The sequence below is a fragment of the Rhipicephalus microplus genome, unplaced genomic scaffold, assembly GCF_043290135.1.
Source record: "Rhipicephalus microplus isolate Deutch F79 unplaced genomic scaffold, USDA_Rmic scaffold_12, whole genome shotgun sequence".
NCBI classification, from domain to species: Eukaryota; Metazoa; Arthropoda; class Arachnida; order Ixodida; family Ixodidae; genus Rhipicephalus; species Rhipicephalus microplus.
The window spans coordinates 25,613,732-25,627,790 of record NW_027464585.1 but is presented as its reverse complement, the minus strand read 5'-3'; the positions used below and the strand labels follow the sequence as shown (position 1 = coordinate 25,627,790).

The window sequence follows — 14,059 nt, the reverse complement described above, 5'->3', positions numbered from 1 at the left end:
CACGTGAGGGAAGATGCATGCTGTCAGTTTTTTCCCATGATACTGACACACTCCCTCAGGCAGTCATACATGCAGCCTCGTTACACCTCGGCAGATTAGCATCTATGGTGTCGGCTGGGGAGCCACAGGTCGCTGGTTTGATTGTGGCCGCGGTGGTCCCATTTTGAAGGAGGCGAAATGGTAAAGGACGGTATTTTGTGCGAGTTGAGCACACGTTAAACACCAGATGGTCGAAAGTTTCTTGACTCTCCACTAAAGCGTCTTTTATAATCATATTCAGGTGTATGGGATGTAGAACCCGAAATGTTATTTTAGTAATAATAACACATCGTCCTATATATGACTTCACACAACTCAGCTGAATGTCATAGACGTTTCGAAGAAGAAAGCCGGCAGTTTGAATACTCCAAATTCTTTCTACTTTTTATATTTAACCACTCTGCTGAGATCTGGTACGAGATCGCCGTATAAACTTATAGCATAAAATACATTACCGTTCTCATAATGCCTGAAAGGTTTCAATTATGTGCTGCTCTTAGTACCTTTGTGCTACTAGAAATCGGCGCGAAAAATTTGCTGGCATAGCTGTGCTAATTTATTTGGGAGCGGGAAGAACCACAAGGATTACACATCTCGCGGCCAAGTTTTTCATGTTATGGCTAATTATGTTACCCTAAGGCACCACCTGCGGTCTTGCACGCTTTCGTTTTCTCAAGTGCTCTTCCCGAGCGATATACTGGTTGTCAGTTTTCATAGCAAAGATTTGGTGACAGTATTGAAGATTATCCAAGGGAAGCCCATCTTTTCCATTAAATTCAAAGACTACCCCGCATCACGTGCGCACACGACTTGCGCAGAGCAGATTGATGTCAATCTAAAGTGATGCTGCGCTTAACAGTCTTGGAATGCGCATAATTATCTGTTAAGATGAAATGTAAGCCATCGATTCTCCAGGCATCTGCACATGCTCGGAAGTTTTCTTGGCTTGCAGCCTTTGCTGTCAAATAACAGTTGCAAGTAGTTGGCCTCATCTGTCTTCTTTCCTTTCCCATCCCGATCCAAGCATTTCGCCAGTAGCATGTTCAGTAAACTTAGACACAAACTCACCTAGGAATAGTTCATCTACAGAGAGAGATCTCGAAACTTCCGCTCTTTTTGACAGCAAATAACCTTAATTACGTCGTTCATACGTGTCAAGGCGATGTGAGATATAAAACAAAATACACCTGCCTTCTTGAACCTTGACAGCCGCTGAGCTGGGTAGAAGGTCAATCACTCTCTCAGTTGTGCAGCTTCACTGGAGCACTGAATTAAGGGCAAGAGAAAAGCAGCTGAAACCACACAAAATCAACAACAAATAGGCATCCTATACCAATTCACTACGATTGGTCAGAATTTTATTGCTTAATGCAGAGGGTCTTGCATTCCCTTGAATGCAAGATGTTCCTTCTCACGACGCCATGACGTCCTAAGCGCCGCAAGCTGCTGGGTTGGTCAGCGGACATAATGAGGTTAGGAAGTGGCACGCCGTATTAACAAGAATGTGTGTTGGCACGGGCAGCGACACGCGAGGACACGTGCCCGGACTTGGTCCCTCTACGAAAACGCAGCTGCGACATCGAAATGCGGGTGCTTGCTATCAGATCTCATTTGGTGCCGTTGCAGAATATGCGGCTGCGTAGCGCAGGTGTACTGATCAGTGATCAGATAAATTTTTAACTCGCTTACATCTTTAGCTCGTACAACTCTGATGGGCACACGATAACGAGATACCCCGCCGCGGTGGTCTAGTGGCTAAGGTACTCGGCTGCTGACCCGCAGGTCGTGGGTTCAAATCCCGGCTGCGGCGGCTGCATTTCCGATGGAGGCGGAAATGTCGTAGGCCCGTCTGCTCAGATTTGGGTGCACGTTAAAGAACCCCAGGTGGTCGATATTTCCGGAGCCCTCCACTACGGCGTTCCTTATAATCATATGGTGGTTTTGGGACGTTAAACCCCACAAATCAATCAAATCACGATAACGAGCACACTAATAATTTTTGCTGACAAGCGTGGAACTCTTCCGATGTCAGGTCGTGTTTGTTTGTAACATTCCACTTTATTGATGATTTATATGTGAAGATTAACCTCCCAAAAGTCACCGTATTATTATGAGGGACGTTTAAGAACAGGGCTCCGAAAAGTTCAACCACATGGGGCTTTTTACCACGCATTGAAATCTGCAAATCTGAGCACACGGGCCTACAGCAGTTCCGCCCCCTTCGAAAATGCAGCCACCGCGGCTAAGATTCGATTCCGCGACCTATGGGTCAGCAGCCGAGTACCTCAGCCACTGGACAAGTGCGGCGGGGCAACATTCTGCATTAGACAAGAACGCGATTCTCGTAGTGCTTAAGCGCATGATGCTGCCCATAATACTAATAACAATAGTAATGAGAAAGGAAGCAAGCAAGAGTTCATCAAAAACGGGGAGGTGAGCAAGTTGGTACTGATCCATAACAACGTAGATGTAGCGCGAAAAAACACGGACAATAAAGGGTACACCGCAAGAGCTCACTCACAACTCACAACTGAAAGCTTTATTGCTTGAACCGAAAATATATAACAAGTACTCTAGGTGCCCAGCACAATTCCGCGCATGCGCATCGTGGGCGAAACAAGAGGCACTAATACAAACTAAGAACACACCTCCTGCACCCCCCTCTCCACTGGTCTACCCCCTTTCCATAGGTAGTGCGACTTCCTTTTCCTATAGGGCCAACAAAAAATTGCTAACGCACATTTGTCTTAGGAAGCATGATTACTTGCAGGGAAGACCCCTAACGCACCTGGCCATGCACTGCGCTGAGTGCTTGTGTGAAGCACAATTATCCGCCACAGAGGTATTGTTTAGACACCACGATCGCAGGACACAGGAACTTGTCGAGGCCTACCAAATTAACGCAAGGGCTCCCATGTGCGTTAGCAATCTTTCTTTGGCCTTATCGGAAAAGGAAGTCGCGCTACTCATGCAAAGGGAGTAGACCAGTAGGAAGGGGGTGTAGTAGGTGTGTTTTTGGTTTGTATTATTGCCTTTTGTTTCGCTCATGATGCGCATGCGCGCGCTTTTGTTGGGCACCTGGTGTTAGCGTTATACATTTTCGGTTCAAGCATGAAAGCTTTCAGTTGTGAGTAAGCGCTTGTGGTGTACCCTTTCTTGTCCGTGTTTTTTCGCGCTACATTTACGTTGTTATGCAAAAGTTCATCACCTGTTCATAGACATTAATTTCTTGAGAAATCTTACGACACCCATGTTACGTATTCTTTTGAAGGTAATTGTTTCAAGAATATAACGGCAAATAATTCAGGTCAGACATGTGAGCAATACAATGGCGTTGCCTACCAGAAGATGGGGACAATGAAAAATTTAGTCCCCAGATTACCGCTTTATATCGATAGGCCAATATTGACGATAAAGTAGAAGATTCCAATTTGTTGCTTAATTCTTGGACTTCACTTGCCGAACTCAATTATGCCATTATCAAGCCTGATGTATTGAGTTCAAGTTGCCTACCTGACAAACTCGCGCATGACATTAGGAAGTGTATTTATATTGATGCATTTTCGAAAAATAAAACAAGAAATCAAAGCATTTAAACTGGAATATTTCCTGGGAGCTATATACCGAAGTTTCATATGAAAGCATTAGTAAAACAAAAAGGATGCTCACGTTTCATTGTAGTGAAATTTCGTGAGAGAAAATAAAGCTGGGTCCTTGAACGTTCCAAGATGTAAAGCCAGATTGATTCACGAGGTCATGTTAAAAGACAGAGTGCTGAACCATGGACCCAAAACAAAACCATGACCATACAAAGTGAATTTAATGACTGCTCCGTCCATTTTTGCACGCTCTCTCGTTTCCCATGAGTGTGTACGCACTAGAGTACTGCACAGGCTCAGGCTTATCTGAAAACCCGGGCCCTGCCCACGGGCCGGATTCGGGCCTATGGCTCAGGGTTTCGGGCCGCACGTGGGTTTCATGAGGCGGGCCCAGCATAGAGAAATAAAGGTTAAGAGTGGACACTCCCGTAGACCCCAGCGGCCCAATCGACCCTAGCACACCTAGTGGTTGGTGAGAGCAAGTGGCGTGCGCTTCCTGTTTCGGTTTCACTGGCGCAAATTTTGAATTACTTTGCATAACCGACGTTTGGCTATGACGAAAGTTCCTGTTTTCAGACCACTATTCATCGCCCAAATGAATAGTTTTTGTAGGTCGTTTGGATTTAGCGATTTCCTGTTTTGTTTTGTTCAGTGGTTCGTGCGAATCGGTCGTGACGTAATTTTTGTTTCGATTAAGTTATAATAAAAAGAGATGCAGGTAATGATAATTCACTACGGTTTTATTCATCGCGCTTGTGTTTTTCTTTTGGAACGAGTGATCAATGTATATATCAGTCAAAGAGACAGAGTATCCGTAATGTTTTATTCAAAGGCAAGGTAGAGTCTGAGAATATAAAAAGCACAATATGACAAAGGTAGACAACAAATGCATCTCGCCTTACAAATAAATTGTAACAAATACAGAGAGAACACAGACAACGCACACATCGCTAGAGTTGGCAGAAGCCGAGAAGCTGGTGAAGTATGACACACCGGGCCAGTCGGTAAGTAAGGATCTATGGCAAAAACACAGCGCACAATGCTGATGAAGAAGGAAGAAGTGACATATACACAGCAATGAAGTCGCGAATCACGCCTGGGGTTAACCGAAATAATGCATATAAAAAAAGAGCACACAGAAACCACACGACACAATAAAGCAGAAAGGCAAAGGTGCAGTGTGCTGGCTGTGCTCAAGAACAGCTAGTCCAAAATGAAAAAAAAGCAGACTTGATGCCTGCTTGTCCTCAGAAAGGTAGGGCTTTGCAGCTTGCTCACTACGTGAAAGACAAACTTTATGCTACAACACTGGCAGGTTTTGTGGCTTTTGTTATGCGTCGCCTTCATCAAAAACTTAAGATCCCAAGTGATTTGCGTCTGGGTGTTGCTGTGACGCTTGCGAGCTAAAATAGATTGTAGTCATCACTTATCCAGAATTGTGGACCTTAATTGGTGCTACGAGAGCGGTATTACAGGGCTAATAAATAGCAGAAGGAAACCACATTGGCTCATTATTTTTCACAAAGGCTCTACATCGTACGTTATCACTCAAAAGCTATGTAAAAATAAAATGGCAGCGTCCGCAGACCCATCAAACGCTACAAGTTTGGGTATTCTTTTGAAAATTTTGATGGGCGAGATGAGGAGGTTGATGAGAAGCTAAAATACGAAAAGCGTGATAACGTGAACCATGCCCACTTCATACTGTGTTTCTTACCCGCTCGAAGACATTTCAACAAGCGGTTTTGTTATCGATATATTACTTGAGCTGGAGAGATAAAGCATACACAGTGACCAAGCGAGCCACAGTAAAGTGTACAGTTCGCCCGCATTTGCTACAAAAACACAGACAGGATACCCAGCAATCTTTTTAAGGTTATGCAAATCACTTCGAGCGAATACATAGTGTCCCTACTCCTCATAGCGGGTAACCTAAACAATGTATGCAACGAGGGAGTGGCTAGTCCAGTTGAGCTGAATATAAGCATATAAGACCATAATGAAGTCTGCTGTAACGAAGTAATAACATAACAAAGCTATTGCAGGATTCGGCTCAACTCGGATACTTTAGTGTAAACCCGCCGCTAATTGCTAACCTTTGAACTTGTCAAGCTGTATGCCTGAGATTGAAGACTGGAACCTAACCCTATCTAAGTTTCGGTTCACAAAACGCACATGCCAACATAAACGAACCCGGCAAAACATTTTCAGAAACTTCGCGCGACACCCAGCAGAGCAGAAATGAAAATCGCCAACACTTGACAGATGGTGATACAAAACATCGCACACTTTCAGGTGATGTGCAGTGGCCTCAATTATGGCAAGCAAATGAGATTCAAGTTGTTGTACGTATGCAAAAGCTGCTTCTGATGGCACAGTGAGATTCCCAAAAAGTTTGCTGGGGACGTGGTATGCTTTGAGCATTGTGAAATACTGGTGGGTACCCTTAAGCGTCTCACTGTCGTCTTTCAGTAACTGTGGGCAACTGCAACCGTCACATGCATTCCGAAGGAAGTGTTTGATGAGAAAACCAGCAGCATAATATGCAGCGGAGTCATCGATAATAAGGGAGTGAACGTTTGTCGCAAGTTCAGAGAGATCGTCTAGAGCGGGAAAGTCGTCAGGCTGTGGCTGTGCACAGTCCTCATTATCCACAAGAGACGCACTGGTGAGGGAGAATGGCGAGAGCTGCTCCTGGAGGAGGTCACATTCATCATCCTCGACATTTCCGTATTCTGACAGCTTGAAGAGTTTTCTTATACAGATGTGCTTCAGGCCACAAATAAATTGTGCTACATTGGGGTTGGTGTTGCAACCCTGTTTTTGCCTAATGTGGCCAAATATGTTCTACAGAGGATCCTGTTGAAGCCTGCGTGTAAACAGGTATTCAAAATTGTAATCTTTGGAGAGGTCGTCCCATAGTTGACAAATTGCCTGAATTGTAATTTGCCAACCTACGATGGTTTGTGGTTGACGTCTGCCAACAAACTGCCATGATGCAATCCAGGGAAGCTGGCCTCGGAGGAAGTCAATCAGCTCTGAATCATTTTTCATGATTGCATGCCGCAGCTTTTGCGAAGTTCTTTTTTTACTTGAGCTGTTCAAGGCATCGAAAATCCTGTCCATACGATCAAAAAATTGAGCTGTAGTGGTGGCCGAGGCAGGCAGCACCTTCGCATACACCATTGCCGTGATAGCAATCGAAACTGATGCACTGAGGACCTGAGTTGCTCTGCTGACCTTCATATTAGAAAAAGGTTTCTGATGAACGTGCCGTTCAGTCAACTTTAGAGCCAATCGCAACCGCAACTCATGTGAGGATTGGTAAATGCTTACAATGTGCGACCAGTTAACGATGTCATCCCCAATGTATAACTTGTGTGCTTGGACATTATTGCGCGTTGTTTTAATTAAATGCGGGACATCAAAAATGTAATATACCCGCTCACCATTAACTTCAAAAAAAGGCTTTGCTACAGTCACTCTTAGTTGGTTAGCGAGACTTACATTTGAACTGTCCTGGTCACAAATGACTGCTTTCACTGCAATATAATGCTCCTAAGCTCCAAAATGAGTGACACCAGCAAGTTATGCATAACAGATGATGGTGTTGATGTGTGCCCTATAGTAAAAGCAACCGGTTGAACCCACTTTCTCGAAACGCCAACAAGAAGAAAAACCAGTGCTCGATCAGCGATGGTTGAAGTGCGATGAGTGCCATCATCTGTAAAACCCTGGACAACGTCTCTTGCAGCATCATAGTACAAATTCTTTTTGAGTGCTATTTCGTCGAAAACTAAAGCGCACACTCGGTCCCGTTCATTCCAAGCTTGAGTATTTGTTGCAATGGAAGAAAGGATTCCTGGAATTATGCCTGGAGTCATCTTTACATTAGCTAGCCACCTCCTTAATGAACGCCGGGAGGGCAAAGTAAAATATGGAGCCAGAAATCGGTATGCTCGCGGACCTCGGAAGTTTAAGTGAAGAGCAAATTTCTTGAACCACACGGAAAACCGCTTGCCCTTGCGTTTGGGCCTCAAGTGAACATGTGCAGAAAGAAGTTTAAAAACCTCCTCGGTGACGTGCGGTCGGATAACTTCAAGGGCCTTTGAAGTCGATGACGGTGCTTGGTGAGGCTGTCTCCGCAGTCTTTTGATAGTTTTCCGCTGTGCTGCTACTTTGGCTTGCAGATGTTTAATGGTTTGCTTGTACTTCATTGATGGAGACATTGTCGCTGGCACACAGGAACGCACTGCAATAAACAAAAAAATGGATGTAAAAGCGAAGAACAACTAATCCCATACGAGCACTTTCCTTGCTCTTTCAGACCCAAGGTGCACAACTTTCTGTGGTGCAAAGTTTCCGATTCCACTACCTAAAAACAAACCATTCACAATGTTGACAATGCACAAAAAAAATAAAAATCACTGAGAGCCCACCCTTACATTTTGTAAGTGCACACGTAGTGTCCTTTTGATGATAGTTTCCTCAGAATGTCCTAAACATAAAATAGCACATTAAAAACAGCTGCAATAAAAGCATAGTCACCATTTTCTCTAGGGCACTCAGGCGTGGAGCTGTTGGCGGAGACGTCTTCTGGAGGGTTTTGTGAAGCTTGTTCAGTGCCTCGGACAGTGCTGTCGGAACAATCTTGCGAGCGGCCTGCGGAAGTCTCTATATCAATCCACTCTGGTGTTGAAGTGAAGATACAACTTACCGTTCACACAAGTTCCTTTTGTGACAGCTGAATGACTGGTTAAGGTTTTCTCCAGCAAGACGAAGTCAGCGGAAATTCTTTCACCAGCTACAAGGGAGCTGCCACCTGCAGAGGTTTGGTCAACAGTCAATTTCGGTAAAACAAAGAAATCGCGACACTGAACGCACCCTGTTCATCGGGGCACCTCAATGTGTGGGAGCCGCTTTTCGAAGCCTCTACCGCAGGTCCTGAAGAAATGAAATTACGACAATGTATCAGTAAGAGGCTTAAAATAACACAAACTGAAGCTCATCCGCACCTTGCAGTGCAGCTTCTGCAGCCATGTCACAGTCACTACTTGAAGCGACGCTCAGAGAACCTGCATATATGTGCAGTTGGTACAAGTTACAAAGCTTGTAGCATGGGGAAACTTAAACAGCTCTTTCAAACGCATAAATTGGTCGAACGTGGAAGAAAAGAGAAGGCACCAACTAGGAAACAAGTAATTTGTGATTTTTGGAATTATCAACAGTGGCAGCTTTCACTGATGAAAGGTATACGTACATGTGCACTCAGGCTTGAAGATAACGTGAAATAGCCCTTTAAAGTCTTTTAAAACAAGTTGCGCAGGTCAAGAGCATCAAAAAACGACAGAAATGTAAAGCTGCTGTTAGGAAGGTAATAGCCCACAATTCACAAAATTTAAGACTTTCCAAGTGTTACTTCTATAGTGAGGCTTCTCCATCGGCTACAAAGATCTTCACGGTTAACTGTCGCCACTGATTCAATACAAGTGGCTGCTATTGCACATATTTGAGTTTCAGTCAATCACTTACATGGTGCAGCTGGTTGCATACTGGGAACAGCCATTCTTGTAAGCCTTGTGTGCCCAGGGTCCATGAAACTTTGAGCAGTAAAATGGTCGCTACAAACCCTGTACGTTGCGTACAATAGGCTGGCCGGCTTACTAAGGAGATCATCGCGTCCAGCATACTGCATCCATGCTTTCATCCTGCATTGGCAATGAACTATCAGCTGAAAGGGGAAGTGCTTGAATAGTGATTTTTTATTGTTACCCTCACTGAGCAAGTACGAACAGTAAGCCTAAAGACATGCAAACCATACAAAAGCTTTAACACACTGCCGTCCTGTGGTATGCGGAAGAAACTCGTCCCAGGCTTCTTGTGGGTTCTGCCATTGTTGAAGCACCACGATACACAGCAGTAGCTGCCGTAGCTTGGACCGCCGGACGGCATGGCGTCAGCGCGGTCTGAAAATGTTAGTAAGTGGATGCTTCGCTGTCAAATTACGAAAAAGATATGTGCACGTCATAAGTGTACCAACAAACCCCTTTGAATGATTAGCTAATCGATGCACAATACAAAACCAGTGATACATCTCTGACCCATAAAACTCTGACTTGCAAAGATATACGTCAAGACCACGTACAAAGATCTTCAGAAGTTTCCAGGCCGCTATCCCTTGTAATGCAATGGTATCGCGGCCTGGGAACTTTAGAACACCTTCGTACGTTCGCAGTATCAGCAGTACCTTGGGAAGAAAAATCGTAGTTGAAATTTATGCGGTAAAATTACATTGGAAACGTCAAAAAATTTTGTGAGCAGCTTGCACTGATGACACAAGGCTAGCGGAAAAACGAAGATGATGGCCACTTGGCTAGTCCAGATTTGCCTCCGGCACACCAAGAATTATTCGTGTTCCGAGCCTTCGGTAAACGCGTCGTGAAGCATGCGAGGCCCAGCGAATGCTTCTCAATATTTTGCACCGAGCCTATGACCTAGCTGCCCAGCTACGCTCAGCGCACAGACGCTCGCGTCCGTGGCAGACGCAGCACGCGTCGCCTCGGCTTGACGCCGTGCCGCCTTTGCTATACTGCATACGTTGCACAATGTTCCCGTCTAGCCGCCGCATAGAGCCACAAACTTTCTTTTTAGCGAACCTCCCCGTCCTTACAAGCTTCAGAAAAAGGTTACAACTGCGTGAATGAGACGCCACGTAAGAAACAAACTCGCACACTCGAAGCGCAACGTGTGTGTGTGCATCTTTCTATGTTTGTTGCATGGTGTCTTATTCGCGCAAGTGTAACCGTTTTCTGAAAAAATGACCCAACAAGACCAACAACATGTCATTCAACAAGCTTCGCTTGAAAACGTGCCTCACCTGTTATCTCACGCACGAAAACGCCGACGCAGCCGACGTTGACGAAAGCGACGAAAGCTTCTCGCTGTCAGTTATGCATGGGCTTGTCGCTGGGTAGATGGTGTTTATGACAGTACGGCTGAAGAAAAATAATCGCGTAAGGTGTGTTGAATAAATTGTTTTTATGTATAAAGAACATACCAAATTTGGGCGTATAATTATTATTTTGTAAAAACAATTCTGTTGCAATGATTATAACTGTTTTTTTTTGCGCTTGCGCCTTCTGACGTTTGGTGAGAGCACTAGTTCGTTACGTAGTCGTGATGCACTTCCTGAAGCCAGGTTTCACGGAGTGTCCGCTCTTGTCTTCTTCTTTCTCTATGGGCCCAGGTCTGGACGCACTTGGACTTAGCTCACATCGTAAAGGGGCAATGAAGTGAAGTGCTCACTCGTTTTACCTCAGAATGTCTTTTCTGTAAAGTCGAATATTATTCGTTTCACCACCATAAGTAAGTGCATTGGTATGAGAAAAAATGAAGATCAGAGTTCTATTCCAGAACTTTGCACATGCCTTCATGGATTCCAAACTACATCGTCGTATTTCAGGACCGTGGCTCTTCAAATTATTCTGAAACTTGGTATTTTAAGTCTATTTGCCAATCCGTGGTCAATTTAGTTCAATTTTACCCTCTAGGATCTACGTAGGCATAAAACTCTGTCAGAAGCTAGGACGTCACGACTTCTGCTGCGTGAATTTTAAAGTGGCGTCGACACCCGCATTTCCTTTTGGGAATTTTCGCGCTTAGTAAGAATCCTGTCATGACAAACCTGGTTCTACTAGAATTTTAAAAGATTTCCTGCTAATATAAAAGTTACTCTTCACTTTATTGTCCCATTAGGTTTGTTCCAAACCCGTCGCACATGCATACATATTTCGCATTTTATATAGAAACAATCTTTCTTTTATAAGGGTTAAGTTTTTTGGAGTTCGATGATGAACAGATACTGAAGTTTTTCCTCTTGCATAAATGGCTACAGAAATTATTGGAGATGGGCAAGCTAAAAGTAAACAGACCAGATGGTTACATAGCTAACATCTGGTTTTTCTGGGCTTTCTTCGCATTATTTGTTATTCTGTATTTCCAATTTTCAACTTATCAAGCCACGAGCTCTAAAGTTGGTGAAGGTTTTGAATTATCCAGTCACTTACTAAAAATAACGGGGTTAACGGAGTCTCGTTACAAGGAATCTATATGAAGAAATTAGTTTTGCGTGGTTTTTCACGGCTCCCAGACGTCATGTCATATGAGATGGGCTTGCACCACCTGCATTGTGTGCCCCCATGGTCAGCATTAGTGCTTTCGTCTTGTTTCACTATTGAAGGGGTTTCAAACTGGCATCATCTAACAGTCTGCTTTCACGAGAATGCGCTCCTGGAAGGGCCTGGACAATGGGCAGGAAGAATGGGGGAGCAGAATAAGTTTTATGAAATGTCACCTCGATTGGCCTTTTGAAGGACTTTTCCCGTATCTTGTTTATCGGTCATTACTGAAACGCATTTGTTGGCGAGATTCTAACAGCATTTCTAGTATACCTGTTTTTAAAGTGGCTGAAATATTGAAGCCATATCTGAAATATAGACCTTTCTTTCACGGCTATGTATCGACGTATGCTGAATGCATGGGTCCATCACAAGAAAATGCAAAAAAAAAAAACAGGCGTTGGGCAAAATTTCTTCGCTTATTATATGTCTGTCTCGAAATAGCGATCGCGAATTTTGTGTCATTGGATGTACAGCCACCCAAATATTTACCTATCATATGCGTGCCGTGACTTTTGTATGCAACAGCATCATAAGACGTAGCCCTGTTGCAAACAGAGCGATGGTAAGAGCATGCGAAAGTTTCCTGAGCCAGCTTATTCGTCGCTAGGTTTTAGATTTTTTATTTATTGGTACTGCAACTCCTTCAAGAGTTTAAGCAGGGTGGTATACAATGCATGAACGAAAATACACAATAAGATTTATGTACAGAAAGGTTGCAATAATAATAATAATAATAATAATAATAATAATAATAATAATACAAGACAAAAACACGCACGTTCGCTCCAAATAACATTTTAAACTTCAGTAGTGCTACAAAGTGCCGAACAGCGGAAATGACAGGAGCGGATAGAAGAGACGAGACCCGAGTGCTGAACTAAAACCTAAGTTTATTGCAACACAACTGCAACATATAGAAAAACAAATGCCCCACCGCGGTGGTCTAGTGGCTAAGGTACTCGGCGGCTGACCCGCAGGTTGCGGGATCGAATCACGGTTGCGGCGCCTGCATTTCTGATGGAGGCGGAAATGTTGTAGGCCCGTGTGCTCAGATTTGGATGCACGTTAAAGAACCCCGGGTGGTCGAAGTTTCCGGAGCCCTCCACTATGGCATCTCTCATAATCATAGGGTGGTTTTGGGACATCAAACCCCACATATCAATCAAGTAAAACAGAATTCACGCATAACCACGCAATATCAACAAAATCGCACATACACGTGCCAAATGCCCTATATACCTTATCAAGAGCCAGTCACATCAGTACACTCCAGATAACTAATTTCATAGCCATGAAAAGAAATGACTGTACGTTACACAAGAAGCACCAAGATGTTGAACGTGGAAGGCTTCACTAATCTCGCGCTCGCGCTGACTTTTGTATCGCTCAATGGTCACACACATGCCAAGAATAGGCCGATAACCACACTTTCTACAATGGCCCGCCAAGTGGCTGGGAACGGAGCCTTTTAGAGAGTAAGCGTGCTCCCTCAACCCATCATTTATGCATCGGCCTGTTTGACCGACGTTACAGAGCCCACAAGTAAATAATATCTTGCATACAATCGCTAAAACACATTAAACATAGCGCGTATAACATGTTTTTTAGTGCAACTGGCTTCTTTCTTGGGTCTTTCGCTGTTGTTTACCATGCAGTAAAACTATACGTCTGTACGACAAGGCATATTACAACGCAATAAACGCTGAACTCGAAGCCTTCCTTCTTCGTTTTGAAACAACATTAGGTGAACAATCGGTGAACGATAAATGATTAATTTTTGAAGATAAAATGAAGGAGCTAACAAACAAGTTTTCTCCCAGTACTACCTTCCGTTCTAATCAACACAATCAATGGTTTTCTAAACTTTTAAAGTGACTTAAAATTAGAAAAAACGACTTTTTTGTACAGCTAAACGCGCAGCCACCGCCAGCGCATAGGATAGGTATAAAGAAGCTGAAACCTTTTACTATAATGCCATTCGAACCGCAAAAAGAACATTTTTTTTCATACTGATCCTCCGAAGATTTTGGCAAATAACCCTAGGAAATTTTGGGAGGTAATTAACCCTAAGAGAATTCCAGGTATAATTTTGAATAATCCTTCGGGCTGGAAAGTTAGTGATTCTGAATGCGCAGATGTATTTAACTCAGCATTCGCTTCCGTGTTCACAAACGAAACTAACAGTTCCCTTTCGATTTTTCTGTCTAGCATCATCTCTGTGATGCCCAGTGTTGATTTCAT

The 14,059-nt window shown here is 43.8% G+C and overlaps 1 long non-coding RNA gene across 2 annotated transcripts; it reads right to left on the bottom strand.

Moving 5' to 3' along the window:
* Positions 1-4,447: 4,447 nt before the first annotated feature.
* Positions 4,448-8,490, bottom strand: LOC142783806 (uncharacterized). Of its 2 annotated transcripts, XR_012888469.1 has the most exons (3): positions 8,356-8,490; positions 8,187-8,300; positions 4,448-7,890 (listed from the first exon to the last, which is right to left on the bottom strand). It is a non-coding gene; the product is annotated as an uncharacterized LOC142783806 (long non-coding RNA). The 2 variants fall into 2 exon arrangements; XR_012888468.1 differs by lacking the exon at positions 8,356-8,490 and having other exon boundaries at positions 8,187-8,333.
* Between the last annotated feature and the right edge of the window lie 5,569 nt (positions 8,491-14,059).